Genomic DNA, 19,411 nt, shown 5'->3' on the forward strand with positions numbered 1-19,411 from the left:
TTCAACGTTTTAAATAATATACAACATTGGGGAAATATGTGGGATCACAATATCCACCGTAGTTTTTAATATATTCAGATTAAACATGATATATATATAAATTATTTATACATAGCTTGGTTGAGGTCATTAGCCAGTGTTAAGTAATACATAGTTTCAAGATAGTGGTCAATTGCATTTAGGCAATATTTTTTAATCAAATATTTTACAATATTACTCATTGAAATATTTATTAAAATTTTTAAGTAATTCCAAGCAACGTTTATTCTTACTTATTTGTCTATAACTCTTACGGTATCATCATATTCACCATTTAAACTTTGCTTCTAATACAATATAAGAGAATTTTTTTACAAACATGAATTTGAAATAATAGTAACTCAATCAAGTCTGTATCTTTGCAATGAAATTTATATCCTAATAACAATCCTTGCCTTCTAATGGTTCAAAATGATGGCATTTGCTGATGTTTAGAATTTTGCGCGATCGTATTAACATTCCATCATTGAGAGTTGTTCTTCCATTAATGTTATGATTATTAAATATCTAAACTAATAACTGCATCTTCACTAGGACAATTAGAATTTATAGAATTTTGTTTCCTGATCAACGTATAATATATTCTTATTTGTAAAATTCTACTATTGAAACAGATAGCGAGAGTAGTGAGGATAATGTAAGACATACAGGGTAACTTTAAAAATAGAATGTCGAACTATATAAAATAATATAACTTGTTGTAATATACAAAAAATAAATTGATATATATGCACGTCTTAAAATAATTATTTTTCTTACCTTAAGTGTCAGTTCATGAATTTGTTTTCCAAAATAACAATTTATAGCTTACAAATTTAAATTATTGACTTTTTATCTGCAGCTGTTTTTATTGATGGTGTTCATTTTATTTTTTAAATTAAATACCACCTGCTGTTTGTTAAACAAAATAAAACAAAGTAATTAGACCTGTTTTTGTGAGCATTTTACTTGATGACACCTAACTTAATGACACAACCACCTGTTGCTTGTGATTTTAATATAATACTTTATCCTAACATAAAAGCACATTTATTTTTATTTTAATAGTTTATCCAACACCAGCAGTTATACGTGGCTTCGCAGGCAAATTCCTAGGCTTTGCACGTATATGAGGTCTAGTTTGATATAACTATATTTCCGGCGCTAACATTTAGTTTGCTTTGTTGCTACGATCAAGAAAGTATGAACCGTAATATGATGATTGTAATTTACTCCATTGTTAGTATTCCATTCTTTGCCCCACATTTTATTCTGATTCCCCTATCAAGAAAATATATGTAGCCTACATAAACAGGTCTGAAAAGTACTGTGGTCACAAATAATCTATTTCGGTAATTTTAATTTACTTATAATGTAAGATATTTTCTATAGTTAGTAACTTTGACATAGAATAACAATTTAAATTTGTATTTCATAGTATTGATACAGATAAAACTTTTCTTAATTAAACAGTACAGTTTTAAATCCCCACCTTGCTGTATCAGTAAGAAAAATTAATTGTTCCTCATATTTTTGGACTTATAAGTATAACATATGTTCTAAACTTCAAGTTGTAAACATTGCTACAATAGATTTTGAGTCCCAACTGATGTAAATTAATCTTCTTTTTTAGGGATACCGACTGCGTAAATTGACTGTTTGTCGAAGATACGATTGTTTCATTAAAATTTTCAATCGGCCATCAACTAAATGTATAAAATTCAACTGATGTTTGAAGATAAAAAAATCATGTCCTTGTGGTTATTGAAAACGCTTTTAACAACGAAAACCTTTACCTCTCCAAAATTAAAATTTGTAAATTGACTAACGATTTTTGTAGACACCACTCCAAAGACGGAGGCGTAGAAATATTTGAAAATATCAATTTTCATTCTCTTCATTTCCAATTTAGGAAACGATCGATCGAAACTTTGAAGAATTTGGTATCAAACTTCAATCAGAGAATTCAAAATATTTTTTTTTAATATATAGTTCTCCCAGCGGGAACGAAAACATTTTTTCCAAATTCAAATCCTTACCCTCAGACCTGACCTACCATTTGGAATTTGACTTGGAGATTATACAATCAAGTGATTTACTTCAGTGCTGAAGGGGGAAAATTTGAAAATGGATGAAGGATGCAATTTGAACTGTATTTTTGGGTTTGATCATGATGTGATGAGAATATACAAAATTTTAGCTCTGATGTTCAATTATTGACTTTGCTATACATGTAAATCATGTCCCTGCAAAAACCATTGACTGGTTGATTGAATGATTTTAGTTATTACACAAATAGACTGATAAACAAATAAAAATTTTTATGCATTTGAATGTCTGTACCCATTCAATAACACTATATCAAAAATGAGACAAATTTGGATAAATCACCGTTTCCCCTTTTCTCTTTGCTTTTAAAAATGTTATGTTCATATTTTTCCCAAGAACTGAACATAAGTCATAAAACTAATCCTTTTCTCCTACTTTATAATTCATGTTCCATGTATTGAAGTCGATAATTAATAGGTTATTTATGTAAAATAAAAATTTTACAGTTCCTTCACAATCTGGAGCAGTTATAATGGTACAAATTTTGCACATTGTGCAAAACATAAATATTAAATAAATACATGTTTTAAGTCTTCATGAACTTATTCAAGTAAGTGATCTTAGATCGGTTAAACAACATTAACCCATCATTCTAGTAATAATGTGTGATTTAATTATGCTCAAGTTTGTATTTAAGTGTACATAACAGAGAGGATGTCAGTCTCCTCAGTAATCTTTGTGATGAGTGTCGACGGTAAGAGCACTCTAGGTAATGGGCCTGGGGAAACCGACCCTTGATATTTGAGGGCTGCCATAACTGAGTACAATATCTTCGCTAAAACAACGCTCACTCTCGTCTCAGATTTTGTTCAATTGGACTGTTAATGGTAGAGCCAGGCTTGTCTTCGTAACATTCATAAATCTGACCGTATTTTAGTCTGTTACGCTTATTTACAAAAATGGATAGTTTAGATTTATTTACTAAGCAAATAAGAGGTGTACTATTGAACTGTATACGGTGTTAATTATTTGTCCTGTTGGAATCACGTTATAGCATATTGTATTCAAATAAATATATATATATATATATATATATATATATATATATATATATATATATATATATATATATATATATCAGTATTGAGCTATATTCAGACAGTAGATAATATTACATAAATTCATTCAATTTAAGGTTTCACAAATCAACAGCTAATCAATGCAAAATTCACTTATAGGCACAATCTAAAATTGTGAATACAATCTATATAGATTAGTAAAATAATTAATTAAGTTACTTTAGTGGGAAAATATATAAGGTATCAACAGGCCTCGTCTACAACTCTAAATCGATAAGTTTGCATCACAAATATTAAATATTAAATATTAAAAACAAAACATGCAATTAAACACCGATTCAACCTTATTTATCATGGTAGCTGAGTCAGTATGATGTAAAATCGTTTAAAAGATTGTTTCAGGATTCATGTTATGGAATTCGAAGCACTGGTATTAAAACCCACATATTTCCTGGTGCATTCCAAATGGGCAGTTATTCCAAATAGCCATTATATTATTGATGTAGCTTTTTATGAGTATGACGCTTGTTTTTTACAGTAATTCTGTTAAAACATTTAAAGATCACTTTCTGACAATATTCTTGTTGATGCTTTTTTTAATTTTAATAATGTTTGTTTAGAATGAAACATCACTACTTGTTTAAGAAGTATTTTTACGACTAAGATCCAAACCGTTCCCTGTGAAATTGGTTCATATTAAAGTAACATGTAAAGTGTATGATAAATGGCTATAAAACTATTATTTGTATTGCATATTGATTCTTTTAATCATTATCTATTCACACAGAATTTTTAAACCAACACATTTATTGCGATATATAAACATAAAATTAGGTTTTAACGAAAATAAAAAATATTTTAGGTGAAAATGAAGTTGGAACTTGATGTAAATAGTAAGTGCTAAAGTAATATAAGATAATGTACAGAGATACAAAGAGAAGGTCTTCTTCTGAATAAGAACATGATGGCAACTTAAGTGGTCTGAGGCAAGAGGTGTTTTACCGCTAACTTGGTTATGTCTCCGCCATCGTCTGAAACCTTTCCGTCTGGATCACTCTGAACGTTACCTATTTGTAGCGTTCACTTCTATTGAATGATTATTTCAAAAAATAATTCATTTCTATAAGTTCTGTGATTTATGTGTGTAAAAAATTGTTAGGTGATTGTGTAAAAAATTGTTATCTAAAAATCTAATTGTGATTTTATAATAATTTAAATAAGCGTGGGTTAAAATTAAATTAAATATTAAACAGTTTGAATAAAAGAAGATAAGAGTGTCAAGAAACAGCCGTCAAAAAAAAAACATATTATCCACTTGAGTATACAATAGTTTCTCCTCCTTGGAGATACTAGCCTATTTATATTATTTTCGCAGTAGCAACTAATCTGAATATATCCTATATTTGATCCAATAACTCTAATTAGTATAGTTAAAACTAATACGTCCTTTAGACGTCACAATTTTGTCAACAAAAGAAAGAAAGTCAACATTTGAGCTACAGAACCTTCCCTCCAAAGTAACTTAATTAATTATTTTATTTTTGATATTGCATTCATAAAGGATCTTAGAATCCGAGAAAACTAATATTTGTTCTACTAATCACAGATTAGAAAAGCTCACATAGTCATTACATTCCTAGTCAGCAAACGCTACACTGATTATATTATTCACCTACACTGGGTACATCAAAAACAATGTTTCGCTTAAAACCAGCAACTAGAATGTCTAGAAGCGGCACATCACTACCTGCAAATTTGTCAAATATTGGGGTAAAAGGGGTTGGGTACAGGATTTTGCTGAGGATGACTGTTGGAGATAGTGGGGCTACTTTAATGTCAAAGCTTTATTTGTCTAAACATGACATCTTTCCAGATCTCCTCTATCCTCTGTCGGCGTTGCAAAAGTCAGCTTCTACTTTTTCCCTGGTACAATAGCTGAGTTATAGTGTGCCCGTCCTAAATATTCTGTCTCTGGAAGTAGTCAAATGTGAGGTTTCTTCATCATTTAACGTAAGTGAACAAAAAAAATCTAAAATAAAAGTATGAGCTTACAGTTTTTTACACTTAAAAAAGTATTTAAACTATTTTGAATTTCATCAATATTTTAATTGTTCATCAAGTAATTAAGTTCTGATTATATTTATTCCGATTAAATAGCTGGAAACTACTTATGATGCAGCGTAATAATTTAAAAATATAGTTATTTATTAACTCAAATTGTTTAAATAAATTAGTTAGTGCTTAAGTGTAATACGTGTGCTATTGTTTCCTCCGCATATTAATTAGGGCAATATAATCGTTGTATAATTTGAATTGATGCACTTTAATATAAATGATAAGCGAACAGCTCTTCTATACATGTACGTTATTTACTCTAACCTGACAAAGGATGGTTTTGCAAACAGACTGTTACAATATCAACTGGTTTCAATTGAAAACACAACATAGTGTTTACTGAACAAACCGTTTATATTACAGTTTTGCTTTGAGAGTTACAATTGCTCCATGGAGAATATGGATAAAGGGAACTAATTTATTTTCTATTTATTAAAAGAATATTGAATACGATTATACTTGTAACATTACACGATAACTTGAATAATTAACAATTATTTAATAATTGAAAGGTATAAGAATACTGTATTACTTAGACCACAAAAATTAAGTGTATGATTCTGATTTTATTGCATGCACAAATATCTTACATTATTTGGATACGTAAACTATTTAAATCTATACATTTTGAGAGGAACTAAATATACGACAATATGTGATTAATATATTATAATTTAAGCTGTAAACATTTTTTATCGCTTTTTTGAAGAGAATTCACACAATTTTAAATACATATTATGCAATTTTAGAAAATTCTAATTATTTATATGTATATATATATACATATTTCATGTAACTACTCACTAAATAAAAACCACAACACATTAAAAAGTGCAAACACACTCTCATCCTTTCACTCACAAAATTGGAAAGATCTGCAAGCACTACCAGATCTGCAGACCGCTAATAAGAGCTTAGAACAGCGGTCGGCTCAATATTGTCGATTAAGACAAGCACGTAAACATGGATGCATGTAGTTTACATTTTTATTTTTTTACTTATTATTAAAAGTATAATGTAAAATCTTTTATAAAGCATTCTTTTAGAGTAATTATATTTTAATTATTATTATTGAAATGTCAGATTAAGTCTTACTCTTTTAAGGCATTTTGTTAGAAAGGAAGGTTTACCAAGCCCTGCATAGTATATTATTTACGAAATATTTTAATTCTGACATGTTATAATGTGGATAAATTTTTAGTGCTCAATGTTTAAAACAAAACAAAATAGCCACTGACTCCGTTTTAAGGTTTAGCACGAAGCATTTTTCGTTCTGATTAATTATACTTCAAACGCTAAAGCACAGTTTTCCTTGTTAACATCAGCAAAGACTATGTACTTACTCAGTCTGATAAATCTACTTCATTCTAAAAGAGTCTAATAATGACAGGTGTTATTAATCTACCAGTGCAGTAATAGCATTTACGTATTTACCCCTTCCAAGAAATATAAAAATAAATAGATTAAAGTTTTCTAGCTCAACATCTTTCAGACATAGACATATATTTTCGATATAATGTATGTGACATCTTAGTGTTTTCCTTGTTGCCTCAATCACGAAAACACACACACACACACACACACACACACACACACACACACACACACACACACACACACACACATATATATATATATATATATGTACATTGGTCATAAGAGTCTATTTGGTCAAAAAGTACCTATTTCCGGCCATTGGTACTTATTTCTGGTCTAAAACACTTCCAGTCATGGTATTCTGTTGAAAGTAAAAGATACAGTTGTGTCAAATTACGTTTATGTAGGACAGCGATAAGTTGTAAAGCCAAATATACATCTTAAAGTTTCTAACCGTATTTCAACACCTTCGGATGGTTAAGCTTCAGGCCCTATATTTACTTAAAAGTTTAAGCCAGGTGATTTCAAGTTTCATCGTTGCAGGCTCGAAGTGAGTTGGAACCTAAAAATATATTCTTATAGTTGTTACAACCCACTAAAACACATATAAATGGTTTGATATTTATAAAAATATATTGTTATAAGTAACGCGTTTGTAATTTTTTTTATTTCTAGTACATAGGGATGTTGTAAAAATGTAAAATATAGTTGTCGTAGGCGTTGATGCCTCCATATTTCTTGGTCACGAAAAAGTGGAAAAACAATACCCATGTTATTATAGAGGATAAACCCCCATTTCAATCCCTGCGATTGTTTGCTCTTCATGAACATGCTTTAGTTTCTCTATTTAAGAAATAAGTCATACACGTGCCAAATTTCAGCTTTCTGAGATGTCGGGAAATTGGATAAGTAGATATTAAGAGGGGGCTTTGATTTTTATATACAGACAGATTAGTAAAGCATTATTATTGTATACCATAGTCGTTTTACTTATTTATTTAATTACTACACAGTGAATGACATTAAGGATTATTGAAAACTTCCGTCATCCTTCCTGCTTCTTGGCCTTACTTCATTTGATTGTTGTCCATTACGTTGTTGTAATTATCCTAATTGAAAGCAAATTTGAATTAATATGCTTTAAAATTATTAAGCCTATTAGATTAGGAAATATTAATTACACTTTTACAATTAACTATTAACTATTAATTAATAAATAACGTAGGTATGGTGGGGATGATTGATTCAATGTGAATGTCATGTTTTTGCTCTAGTTCACCCTTCTTGTTGTTGCAGCGTGTGAAATATAACAGTGTGACATATTTATCTCCTAGAGTGTGCAGTTTAAACAACTAAAAAAAGCTAGCAACTAGTAGTAAAGTATTTTATAACACATATTTCGTAATAAAGAACTGGACATCATTGTTCATCGAAATTGCATGTTTAATACATATAATGTTAACAATGTTCACTCAAGATTCAATATTCTATAACCTTTGAAATTGTTTTCTTTCATTCATGCGTTCAGAGTCACTTCTTAGCAGTTATTGAAATAAAGGGATATAATAATAACAAATGTAGTTTACTCTTCGATTTAAATTTCTTTTTGATGATAGGACGATCTGTTACTTATTCTTTGATACCTCATGTACATGTATTAGGGATTATTTCAAAAATATAAAAAGATTAGTTTGAAAGTATAAAATTTGAACTCTATAAAAAGACACAACAATCTTAAATAAAATGTAGTAAATAAAATACCAAACAATGTCACTCAGGATTCCAAAAATGATTACATAGTAACATTTAGTTGCAATATTGAATGCATAAGTGAGATAAAACACCTTAAACGTAAGGATAAACGAAGAAAAATCAAACAAGAGAAAGAGGCTAACATAAATGTTAAAATTTCGCAACATTGTTGAAATCTTATGTATGAATTTTGTGGACACCATATAATATAACAGAAAACTAGTTTCTTTAAAAGGAAATTAATCAAGGCATCAGTCCAAAATAAAACAACAACGAAGCATAAAGTATGAAACAAATCGGAAACTTTTAATGAACCAATGCGGAGTCACAGTATGGTTTTTAGAAGTTTATCTATAACGAACCAATCTTCAAAATCCCACTCTCGTTTCTTCCTTTTTGTTACGATCCTGTTTCTGCTGTAACGATCGCCATTTACTATTGGTCCAGGTCAGTTTTCTGAGGTTGATTGGTGAGTGCAGACCTCCTATGGTTTTTTTTATAAAGTGCATGTTCTAGAATTACTGTGCGTGGATATTGCCCAAAAAATGGTTTTTATTTAGGACTTACACGTGTCACAACGCTCTGGTCTGATTTATTTATTTAAACCTACATTGAAGCTATGTGTTCAATACATCAGGAAGAGATGATATTGTAGACCTCTATCTTAGTGCTACTGGGTATGGTCTTTACTAAAAAACATTATAAAATATCTTATACGATTAAACATTTTTTCCCCCTGTAAAAGGCTTTAATTTTAGAAATGTTAAGGGAATTCGAAGACAAATTGCAGATTAAAAAGACATGTCCCTTTGAAGTCGCAATTTCATTCTCATAAAGGGTTTAAAACAACCTTAAAAGATCTCGTCGTTTCATTATGTAAGTAGAATGTGAAAAAAGTTAACAGAGCGTGTTTAGAGATAGCCGCTGAAAGCCCAGGAATTCATTTCAGTAAACGTCGACAGGAGACTTCAAAACTCGTCCCTGGAGCTCATTGTCCCTTAGAAATAAAGTGTGTTTTGTGTCACTCCATTCTCATTCAGTCTTGGGGATCTGCTGAGGTCTTAAGTCATTCAAATGCAGTTGAATTGTAATGGAAATACCGGAAAGCCTAAGTAGCACGGCATTTACCGAACATCATTCTTTAGAATACCAGTAACAGTAACATATTACTACTTTCTCAAATAATAATAATTTCCAATTCGCGATGTCCATTGTTTTGAGTAACTCGGATTCACAATACTCTATTGTCTTCTCATTTCCAGTATAAAGATTCTCTCTTAGAAGCAACAAACTATAAATATTTAATTTCAAGGTTAAAGACAAATGTGATAGAGGGATAGACGCTAAACTAATAATCTTCAATCCATCAAGAAAGTATTGTGACATTATAAACTCTCATTTTATTTACTACACGGAAATGAGACTGATCACCTCATTTTAAAATTTATCAGTTTTGGAGCGCGCCCAAAGTTATCCGATTTATTGAGATGAGAGTATGATTAGTGTCACAATACTACTGGTTGCATTGTTGGCGAACCGATAAGCCAACTGATAGACGAAGCTCAACCTTGACCTAGTGAGCGCAACGATCTTAGCCACTACATTGCCGTTGCCGTTTGAAGTTCCGCCTGTTGAGGTATGTCGATTGTGAGGAATAACGAAGCCGTTCTTCGCCCTCTGGTCTTTTCAACCTTCGTCGCGTCGCTGGACAGTTTTAGGGATTTTTAAACTTTTGAGGTAAGAGCAGTGTTCATATTTTCTACTTTGTTTTCATAATAAGACACATCAAGAAAATTGGCCCAAATATCTTATGATATTAAATCTCTCAAAGCATGTATTTTAAATCCTGCTTGACCAGGCCGGTTTGTAAATAGAATAAATTTTAACTAATTTGCAATATATTAACTGATGAATTGTAATTGATCCTTTATTTTTATATAATTTATTCATGTAACTTTATGTAGTTGATTCTTGAAGCTTTATTTGCGTTAAAATAGTTATAACGGAGAACTGCCCAGTATGAACTCAACATGATTATATTTGCATTATTTATGAGTTTTATTTATTCGTATTACTCAAATCTACAATACATCATTTTCTAAAAGTTAACATAAATTTAATTGTTGTGTACCATTTACTGTTATTACAGCTACTTTTGTATACCAAGTACGTTACCACATAATGTTTTCTCTTATCATATCAAATTAAGGTTTACATATATTGTCAATCCAAGGCCACTATTAATTTAATTCCAGTTAATTAAATAATTACTGGTGCGATAATCATGTTTTTCTTGAACTAAAATTCTGATATTGTGAATAATAATAACATTAATATCCTCACTTTTAGTAAAACTGTAATAGCAAATTATAGTATCTAGTTAAATTAAGGTCGAATATTGTTTATGCTCAGGCGCCCATCAGTCGGTGTGTAAGTCCCGACGCCCGCTTATCTACTTGCACCTTGATCTTACCTGAACAAACCTCAGGGACCGGTGATAACTTTACCTGATAAGTCAATCTAGATTGAATGTAATAATATGCCATTGTGAGGTTTTGAGACTGATAACATATATTGTGCACATAACGCGGTATATTTATGAGCTCGAGTCATCAGTGACTTATTGTACCGTCAGTCATCAGCTTCAGTGTGGCGCCTTGTAATTTAAGTTTTTACTTAATTTATAATAATTTATGTATAATCGCCTATTTACAGCTGTTAATACGTGTCTCTTTGTTTTATTGTAGTGGCCACCAGTACAGTCCAAAGCCAATATTTTACTGTTTGCACTTTTATTTATTTGCACTGATTTATAATTTAAGCTATTGTTAAGGGTAACATTTCTGTATACATATAACAATACATATATATCATACCTGTATTGATATCACGTAACTATGTCTTGCCTGTCTATTCAATTTTCTAGTTATTATTTATGAATACTGTACTAGACACTGTACACTGATGCATGATCTCTTATCTTCTGTATTTTAAACCGTTATCACAGCTCTCACAGCGTACTTATAAAGTATACAAGAATTTGAGTTTTAGAGGAGGTATATTTTTTATTGTTTAAATTATGCTACATATGCAGCTTTATATTACTTATCATATTTATAATTATGGAGCTTGAACAGTGTGTTATAGAGTACCTTCGTAAATATTAGGAAAAAGATCACTGCAGAACACTTTTTTTATAATCTCAAACAAAAAGTGACATAAAGCCTTACATGTGTAAAGCAATTTTATGTTCTACTATATAATAAAGTTGTCCAAAGTTTTCGTGGAATCAGTGGTAAAAACCTTATTGCAAAGTTGCTTCAGTTCGTTACAGAACAAAACATTTTGCATGAATTGTTTCCGTTAATGCGTAATATTTTTATATTGAAAGACTTTTATATGTAGTGACTGAAAGAAAATATGTATGAGTATTATATATTTCAAAAATATTATTTCACAAGAAAAACTCAATATCAATTTCATCAATGTTTCTATGAAACTTAATAGATTTTAGGGGAAATTGAAACAATATTATTCCTAAAATACTAAGTTATAACTATAGTAACGATTTTGATTATCAGAGTTATATACCAATATATTTTAATAAAAATACATTGACAACCTTTCCTTCTTTCCAACATTTCTACTAAATGGGCCCAGATTTAAGAATTTATATTGAATGAAACACTTTATTGAATGATTTATACTAATTAGTAGCTCTAACGCCAAAGGGCATAAAATGCATTCCCCAAGCGTAAAATCCCAATTATGGTCTACTGGAAACAACGCTTATTGTGTTTACTTATTAAGTTCAATTCACATAAAAATGTATCTGTTTATACAAATGTTGTTTAACCAGCCCAACAATTTGAACGGTTTTTTAGAATCCAAAAAAAGGTGTACATTTAGATTGAAAGCTGCACATTAATTTACCCCATTAATGAATAGACAATTAAATTACTAAATAACTAATCTAAACTAGAACTAAAAATAACTAGAACTAAATAATCATACTATTTTGTAATATATTTAGTACATAATATTTGGAAGCTATTAATTTTTTAAGACGTTTTAAGGTTAAAGGTAGAAGAAATTCCAATAAAATAAGAGAATGTTGAAACTCGGAGGAATTCTTCATGATAAAGTATTTTATATATTCTATTTTATATATTCTTATTTTATCTCGCAACTCAAGTTGCAAGATAAAAAAAAATCTGAAAGTAAACAAATCGAACGCTGTCTCCATTATACATTGTTTTACCTGAGATTGAACAATTAACTGGCATTTAACAGCTGTCCGGTTACATGATACCATTGTGCGGCAATTTGGCAATGGGTAAATTAGCTGTTGCGGTTGGCCTTGTAATAATATGTAAATCTGAAAAGTGAATTTTTTTCCAAGTGGACACAACAACACGGTTGAAACTATGTTTCAAAGCTATCTCTTTGAAAAAACAACAGGATTTTGGTCATTAGCCATCATTACGAAAAAATAACATTACTTTTCCAGGGGTGAAGTCAATATTCTTCTTAAGATGGCAAAATATTTAAGACACAGTATTATGCAAGCACTAATTAATATGTAAGATGAACTGACCAAAGTGAAAATGAGAGCAAAACAACAGCAACAACAGCAAAACAATGTACGTCAAAAACTGAAGCATATACCTAAAGGGTCAGGGCGGTTAGAAAAATCACAAATCTTATGACTACATAATACAGAGCACACTGCACAAAATATTCTGTTCGTACCAGAGAATTTGGGGGACTAAGAAAAAATGTATTATCGCTACATTATATAGGATGCGATACGATATCTAAAACAAACATAAGGTAGCAAAGGTTTGGTGGACAGGGAAATTGCAGATAATTTCAGTTTCTTGGTACAGTCGATGAAATTGGTTTAGCTAGCGATTTCAGTAATGCATCATTGTTTGCTATGTCCAGTATAGGGTTTACTGGCAGATATAATTAAACCAAAAGTGAACCCTCTTTGGGTGTCATGTGTGAGTATTTAGACTATGATATGTAATCATGTGTGAGAAACACAACTAGTATAAAGCATCAAACGGGTATTTCTTGGTAACTTGTACTAATAGAAAATAATACAGGAGGTTAAGGAATATAACTAAATGACTTCTAAAAACTATAATGCCTAATCCAACCTTTCAATTTAAAAGATATGGCTGTAATTTCGATGTTCAGCTGTGAAATAGTTTCTAATGTCTCGCATAGGGGGGTTCACTAGATGCAGTAGGATTATCCTACGCATAAATCGGTCTGAGATATGCGAGGATCGCACTCAGGCGATAAGCATTAGTAGATGTACCATTCATGGACAATACCACGGCCTTTTTTTTGTTAATTGTTGTGTAAAAATACTGTATAAATGTTTTCTGTATATGGTATATTATTTGCATGTATCAAATGTGAAATTTTCTACATTTTGATTCGTACATCCTTTGATTACTTTCCTTTTTAATAATACTTTTTAAATTTATTTATTATTTATAAATTTAATCTGAGATCAAAAATAATTTATTTGCGTACATTTGTAATCCTCAGTTCCTGGCATTGCAAAACTTACATGTTGAGTTCCCCTTGAATATGTTTTTATTCATGGTTGTTTGTACAAAAGTGTTTTTTATGGCGTCGTACTTTATTTTCTTCCTTGACATGACATGGTCCATTTTATTAACTTATGATCAGAACAGAATTGTAAGAGTATATTTGGTTATAGTTTCTTTATTGTAAACCTACGTACTACGATTTACATCTAAAGAAGAAAACCAGTAATAGTTTCAAAACTTACTTTTTCTGTTAAATTTAAAAGTAGAATTTATATAAAAAAAATCTGATAAATTTTTAATATTAAATATCTTCCTCAATTACATAATTTAAAAAAGAAATATATAACTTGATTGATATTAAAAAAAGGTTTTTCTATGAAGGTAAGTTGAACAATACATTGCCTTATAATAAAATCAACAACTCGACATAAGGACTACTATTTTAATGAAGAAGGCTTGAAAACAAAACAAACATATTTTTAAAGTGGCACAGAAGTTAAACAATTATCAGATTATTTCGTAACTCAAGTTAAACTGGAGTTTGTAACTATGATAACGGTTTATTTCATTACGTTTTTACACAAACTGTTGTATAAAATAAGAGCATTTTTTAAACAGAAGGAGGGTTTAAATATGACTTATAATGTTTAAATGTTAACACAGTGAATAAAAGAATAACTCCTTGAAGTGAATTAAACACGTCGCAGTATAAATTTTTTTATTTACCCAGTATACGAGTCGAATAAATAAATAAAACTTCATAGAAATATTTAAGATAAAATATTCGGTGATGATAGCTACATCCAGGTCCACGCTCAAGTCCTTTTTCGAACTGTCTGCCAACCGAATTTCTCCTCATTTGAGTGGCTCATCCATCTTCATCCCTTCTTCACACTCTCCTCGTGGGGTAGCGTCCACTCTCCTAGTAGGTTACACCAACTCAAATAATGAAAATTCATTAACGAATTAATTATAAATGGACATAGGTCAATGATAAGTAGTTTTTTTTTCAATTATCGTGAATTTCTACATGCATGTTAGAGTAAACAGTATAATTTACTTTTATCTGTAGTGGCTAATACTAATACAACATACTATATTTTGTATCAAAATTAATAACTTCCTTTCTGATAAAGCGTGTTCAAGTTAAGAGTAACCAATATTACACTAAGTGGGAAGTTTGTTGGTGAATTGAAGTCACAGTTAGTAATTTTGCAATGAAGACAGACAGGTGGGAGCAGTTCCTGTTGTTTGTAAACTTTGGTCAGAGCTTTATGGAGTTGAACCAAAGTTATGCAACAATTATTGATTAGTTTGACACTATTAGATATTCCGGATATCAAAATAATAAGTAAAATTTAATCAACATTATAATAACATGTAAAAAAGATGATATATTATTGACATCGCAATCTGGCTTTAGTCCTTACTAATATTTAATACGCGAGGTTGGAATTCCCCAATTTCAATGTATTTTTTTTCTGTGTCATAATGTGTCGTTATTAGAAGGTGAAAACTCTGAAAGACCAATAATTTGTATTTTAAACGGCTATTAAATTATGTATCATTTGTATCTATTACAAATACTAAAATCTTTGTACAAAGTATGTCTATTTTAAATTTGCTAAAATTTTTATCTCAAAGTTAAAAAGGATTTAAACGTGGTTCTTAGACTAAATTTTGGTGGCATTTAAAATATGAGTTTATAATTTCAAAACTACTACTTCTAAGTTTATTAGAATACGTGTTTGTCTCGTTGTGAGATTCGTTTCAAACGTGATAAGGAAGTGACTTACATTATTGTTCCGCAAAATATATTAGCATCATGTTTAAGTTTAGAAATGGAAAATTGATTTAGTTGTTAATAGGAGTATCAACTATTCCCCAAAATATACAAAAAAAAACTTAACTTCTACAATACTGTAACTGTAACAACTTCATAAATTTTGTATGAATAACGATACAAGTTAAAACATATGGACAGTTACTTACGCAAATCCGACCTCTATAGATTCACCCTTTGTATAATTACGCTGGTTTAAAGTTTTCATCATTACCAATATAGGTCCTTATGGTTTAATATTCTTGTAAAGTTTAGCTTAGTAAATGAAGGTCCTTTTGAGGTTAGATTGGCACCATTATACTCTACTAACAAAGACCTTTAATTTGATGTACTATTCAACCTATGCTCCTATATAGCATTTTCTTCTGACACCCTGCGTACCAACCCCGGATATGACAAAAACATTTTCGTTACTTCAAGTATATTTATGGGTTCAGTAGAGATATACCAAGTTCTACTGCTTTACCTGTAATCGTTTGGGAATTATCAAGCCGGGACTTTTTTCACCCTGTATAAATAGTTTTCTGCTAAAGGTAAACTTGTCCATACAGCACTATACTGGTTTCTTAACCTCTTTTTCATTTTGTTACATTATATGTGTGAATACGTTCTATTTATCGTATTATCTTCGTTTATATCTTATAATAGAAACAGCTAATACTGTGTGCCTAATTTTCCAACGAATATTGTTCACAAGTTCGAAATTGTTATGTTTTTTATTTGTTTTAGATGTTGCATATGAATTGCTTATACATTTAGATGCTTGTTTAGATCGTTATATTTTACAATTTTTACTCTACCAACTGCTGGATGAATGATCACGTACTCCTTACATCATTATACGGGGTATACTGAATACTCGACAATATTTGTATAAAAAAAAACTTTATAAGCAAAAAGCAAATTAACTTAAACCTACTAAATAAGTTGCTAGCTACCTGTTAAACGTGGGTGATATATTACACTTGATCTTTGTTTCCATTGTCAGATAATAATAATATTGTTTATTGCAGGAAACAATTAACAATAATTGTATTGCAAGCGTCATATAAAAATAAAAGTCCTAATCTAATAACTAACTCAAGCAAAATCAATTGATTAGCCTTACACCAACCTCAGATGGCAAGCATTCAAAAACAGCAGTTATGTGCTGTGCCATACGAAAGTTGTCCCGGCCTTTAGTTCCGTATTGGTGTACGAGACTACCCCGAAGTGAGACGCACTTTAATCGGCAGTATAGTACGACTTCGAGAATATAAAGGCTAGGCAAAGTCACCAATCCACTTTACACGACTCTTTTTGGTTTAATTTGCAAACGATTCTGACATCTTTCTTTTGCATTCTAAACACTCTATTAAATTTGAATTTAGAACAGCCACCCCACAATCTCAGACCATAAGCTAAATTTGGAAATGTAGATTCGAACCCGTAGCCCTCTATTTCAGAGACACTGTAAACATAGCGTTCTCCTTATAGAAATAGTGTATGAGTGTTCTAAGGACTAGAATTGTTAATGAAAGTCATTGTTTAATTTCAAAGTATTGTACTATTTTCATGATGTCTCCATTCTTCTTGCTATTCATTCACATTTGGGGTTGACTGTTAATAGAGAAGCAGAAGATACAACAGACAAAGCAGCTGGCAGACAATGACAAGACTAATAAGTACTGCTGTCTGTGCACAATGTCGTCTCATATCTGAGGTTGAAGGCTAATCATTCCTCCTTATTCTCTTGAAATGCACTGAAAGATTTAATGTTAACGTAAAAATATTGTTATGCTTCGCCTTATTTGAAACATATCTAGTACGCAATTTTTAATAACATTAAGTATCTTCTCACTTATAATTTTGATATACTGGTTTAGGAAACATTTATAAAGGGTTTATAATATAATATGCCATATAAGTGATAAGTTGTTTCGTAAAAACTAATATTCCATAGTGCCATGCAAATACTACACAGTAGAGAAACTATATTAATTGCAAGTTCAATTTTATGAATCGTAAGGGTCTACCTGTTTTCCAAAATTACATTAAGTATTCTATACAATCACATTAATAAAATATAATTAGTTTTTGTCACAGAAAGTAAAATATCTTAATGGATATGAATAAAAAACATTTATTTACAATAACTATAGGTATTAACTTTTTACTACCATCTTCAGACTATCAGTTACTCTAAGTTACTTATATTATATGCTTGATATCTATAAACAAATAAACAAGGAAAATTTCAATGAAAATCCCATAAAATTGCTTTGGTTAGTTTGTGGTAACTTTTACACTGGGTTGTCCAAAATGTTTTGATCCCAGAGTTAGCTAACCAACATATAACATATACAGAGTGTGTCCTAAAGGTGTTCCAATATTTTGGTACGTTGTTCTAGACTTGAAAATGAGCAAAAAACTTTATATGCAGGTATGTCCTAAAACGTTTAGTTTTCCGTCTATCTGTCTATATGTGATTTTTACAAAAGTTATATCTTTTATACCAGTAAAGATAAAATGAACATTTGTAGTTGTGTTAACCTTTTTTATGCCCATTTGAGAAAAGAATATGAACAAATTATCTTTACCCGTTTCAAAATGGCAGCCAATCATAAATGTTGATGTTAAATTCCGCAAAATCGATACCCTGTATGAAAATCTTACAAGAATATTAAAATGTTGTAACCTTTATTCTAAATCTAACAGAGGTTGTTCCATTAAAAGTGGATAACAAACAACTGATTAGTACTATTAAACATAATACCATGTTTTACACACTACACAAGAGGAAGTATAGTTTTCTAAACCGTTTTACTCTGAACAGATGATTTAAAGTCAATGAGCTGATTAATGTGAACAGCTGTGTGTGTGTGTGTGTGTGTGTGTGTGTGTGTGTGTGTGTGTGTGTGTGTGTGTGTGTGTGTGTGTGTGTGTGTGTGCGTGTGTGTGTGTGTGTGTGTGTGTGTGTGTGTGAATATATATATATATATACAAGTCTAAATACATTTTTTAAACTTCTTTTTATGTATATTCCGGGAAGGAAAGGCGTCTTTATATTAGATGAAAGATCAGTCCGCATTATATTTTCATTTAACTGTTATATTTTATTTTAGCTTAATTGTCTAAAACTAGTAACTTGTATACTGTGCAAAATATATAATATCCTGTCGGTTGATAAACAAATTTTTGCTGTAGGAAACTGAAGAAACACTTTCTTTGCTATTTATACATAAAACTAGCAATTATTTTTTGAATTGTTTATATTAATAGATTTCTATGCCCAATATTCGAATAAAAATCATCATCAATACCCACAGATTAAATATTTAATATATATATATATATATATATAATGTCATACATATAATATATCATACATATATGTATATAGAGATATTTATATATATATATATATATATATATATATATTTACAAAGGAACAATAATATAGAATGAATTACCAAATAAACATTAAGGAAAACTCATAAAAATAACTATTAATAATAGAAAATATTTATTCAGATTAATTTGTTTCGTATCATAAAAAGTAAATCAATTTTTAATATTTAAACTTTTAATTTTCTACTCTTATACAAGTTTGATTTGTTTAGTCTATC

This window comes from Homalodisca vitripennis, chromosome 2 (genome assembly GCF_021130785.1).
Source record: "Homalodisca vitripennis isolate AUS2020 chromosome 2, UT_GWSS_2.1, whole genome shotgun sequence".
NCBI classification, from domain to species: domain Eukaryota; kingdom Metazoa; phylum Arthropoda; class Insecta; order Hemiptera; family Cicadellidae; genus Homalodisca; species Homalodisca vitripennis.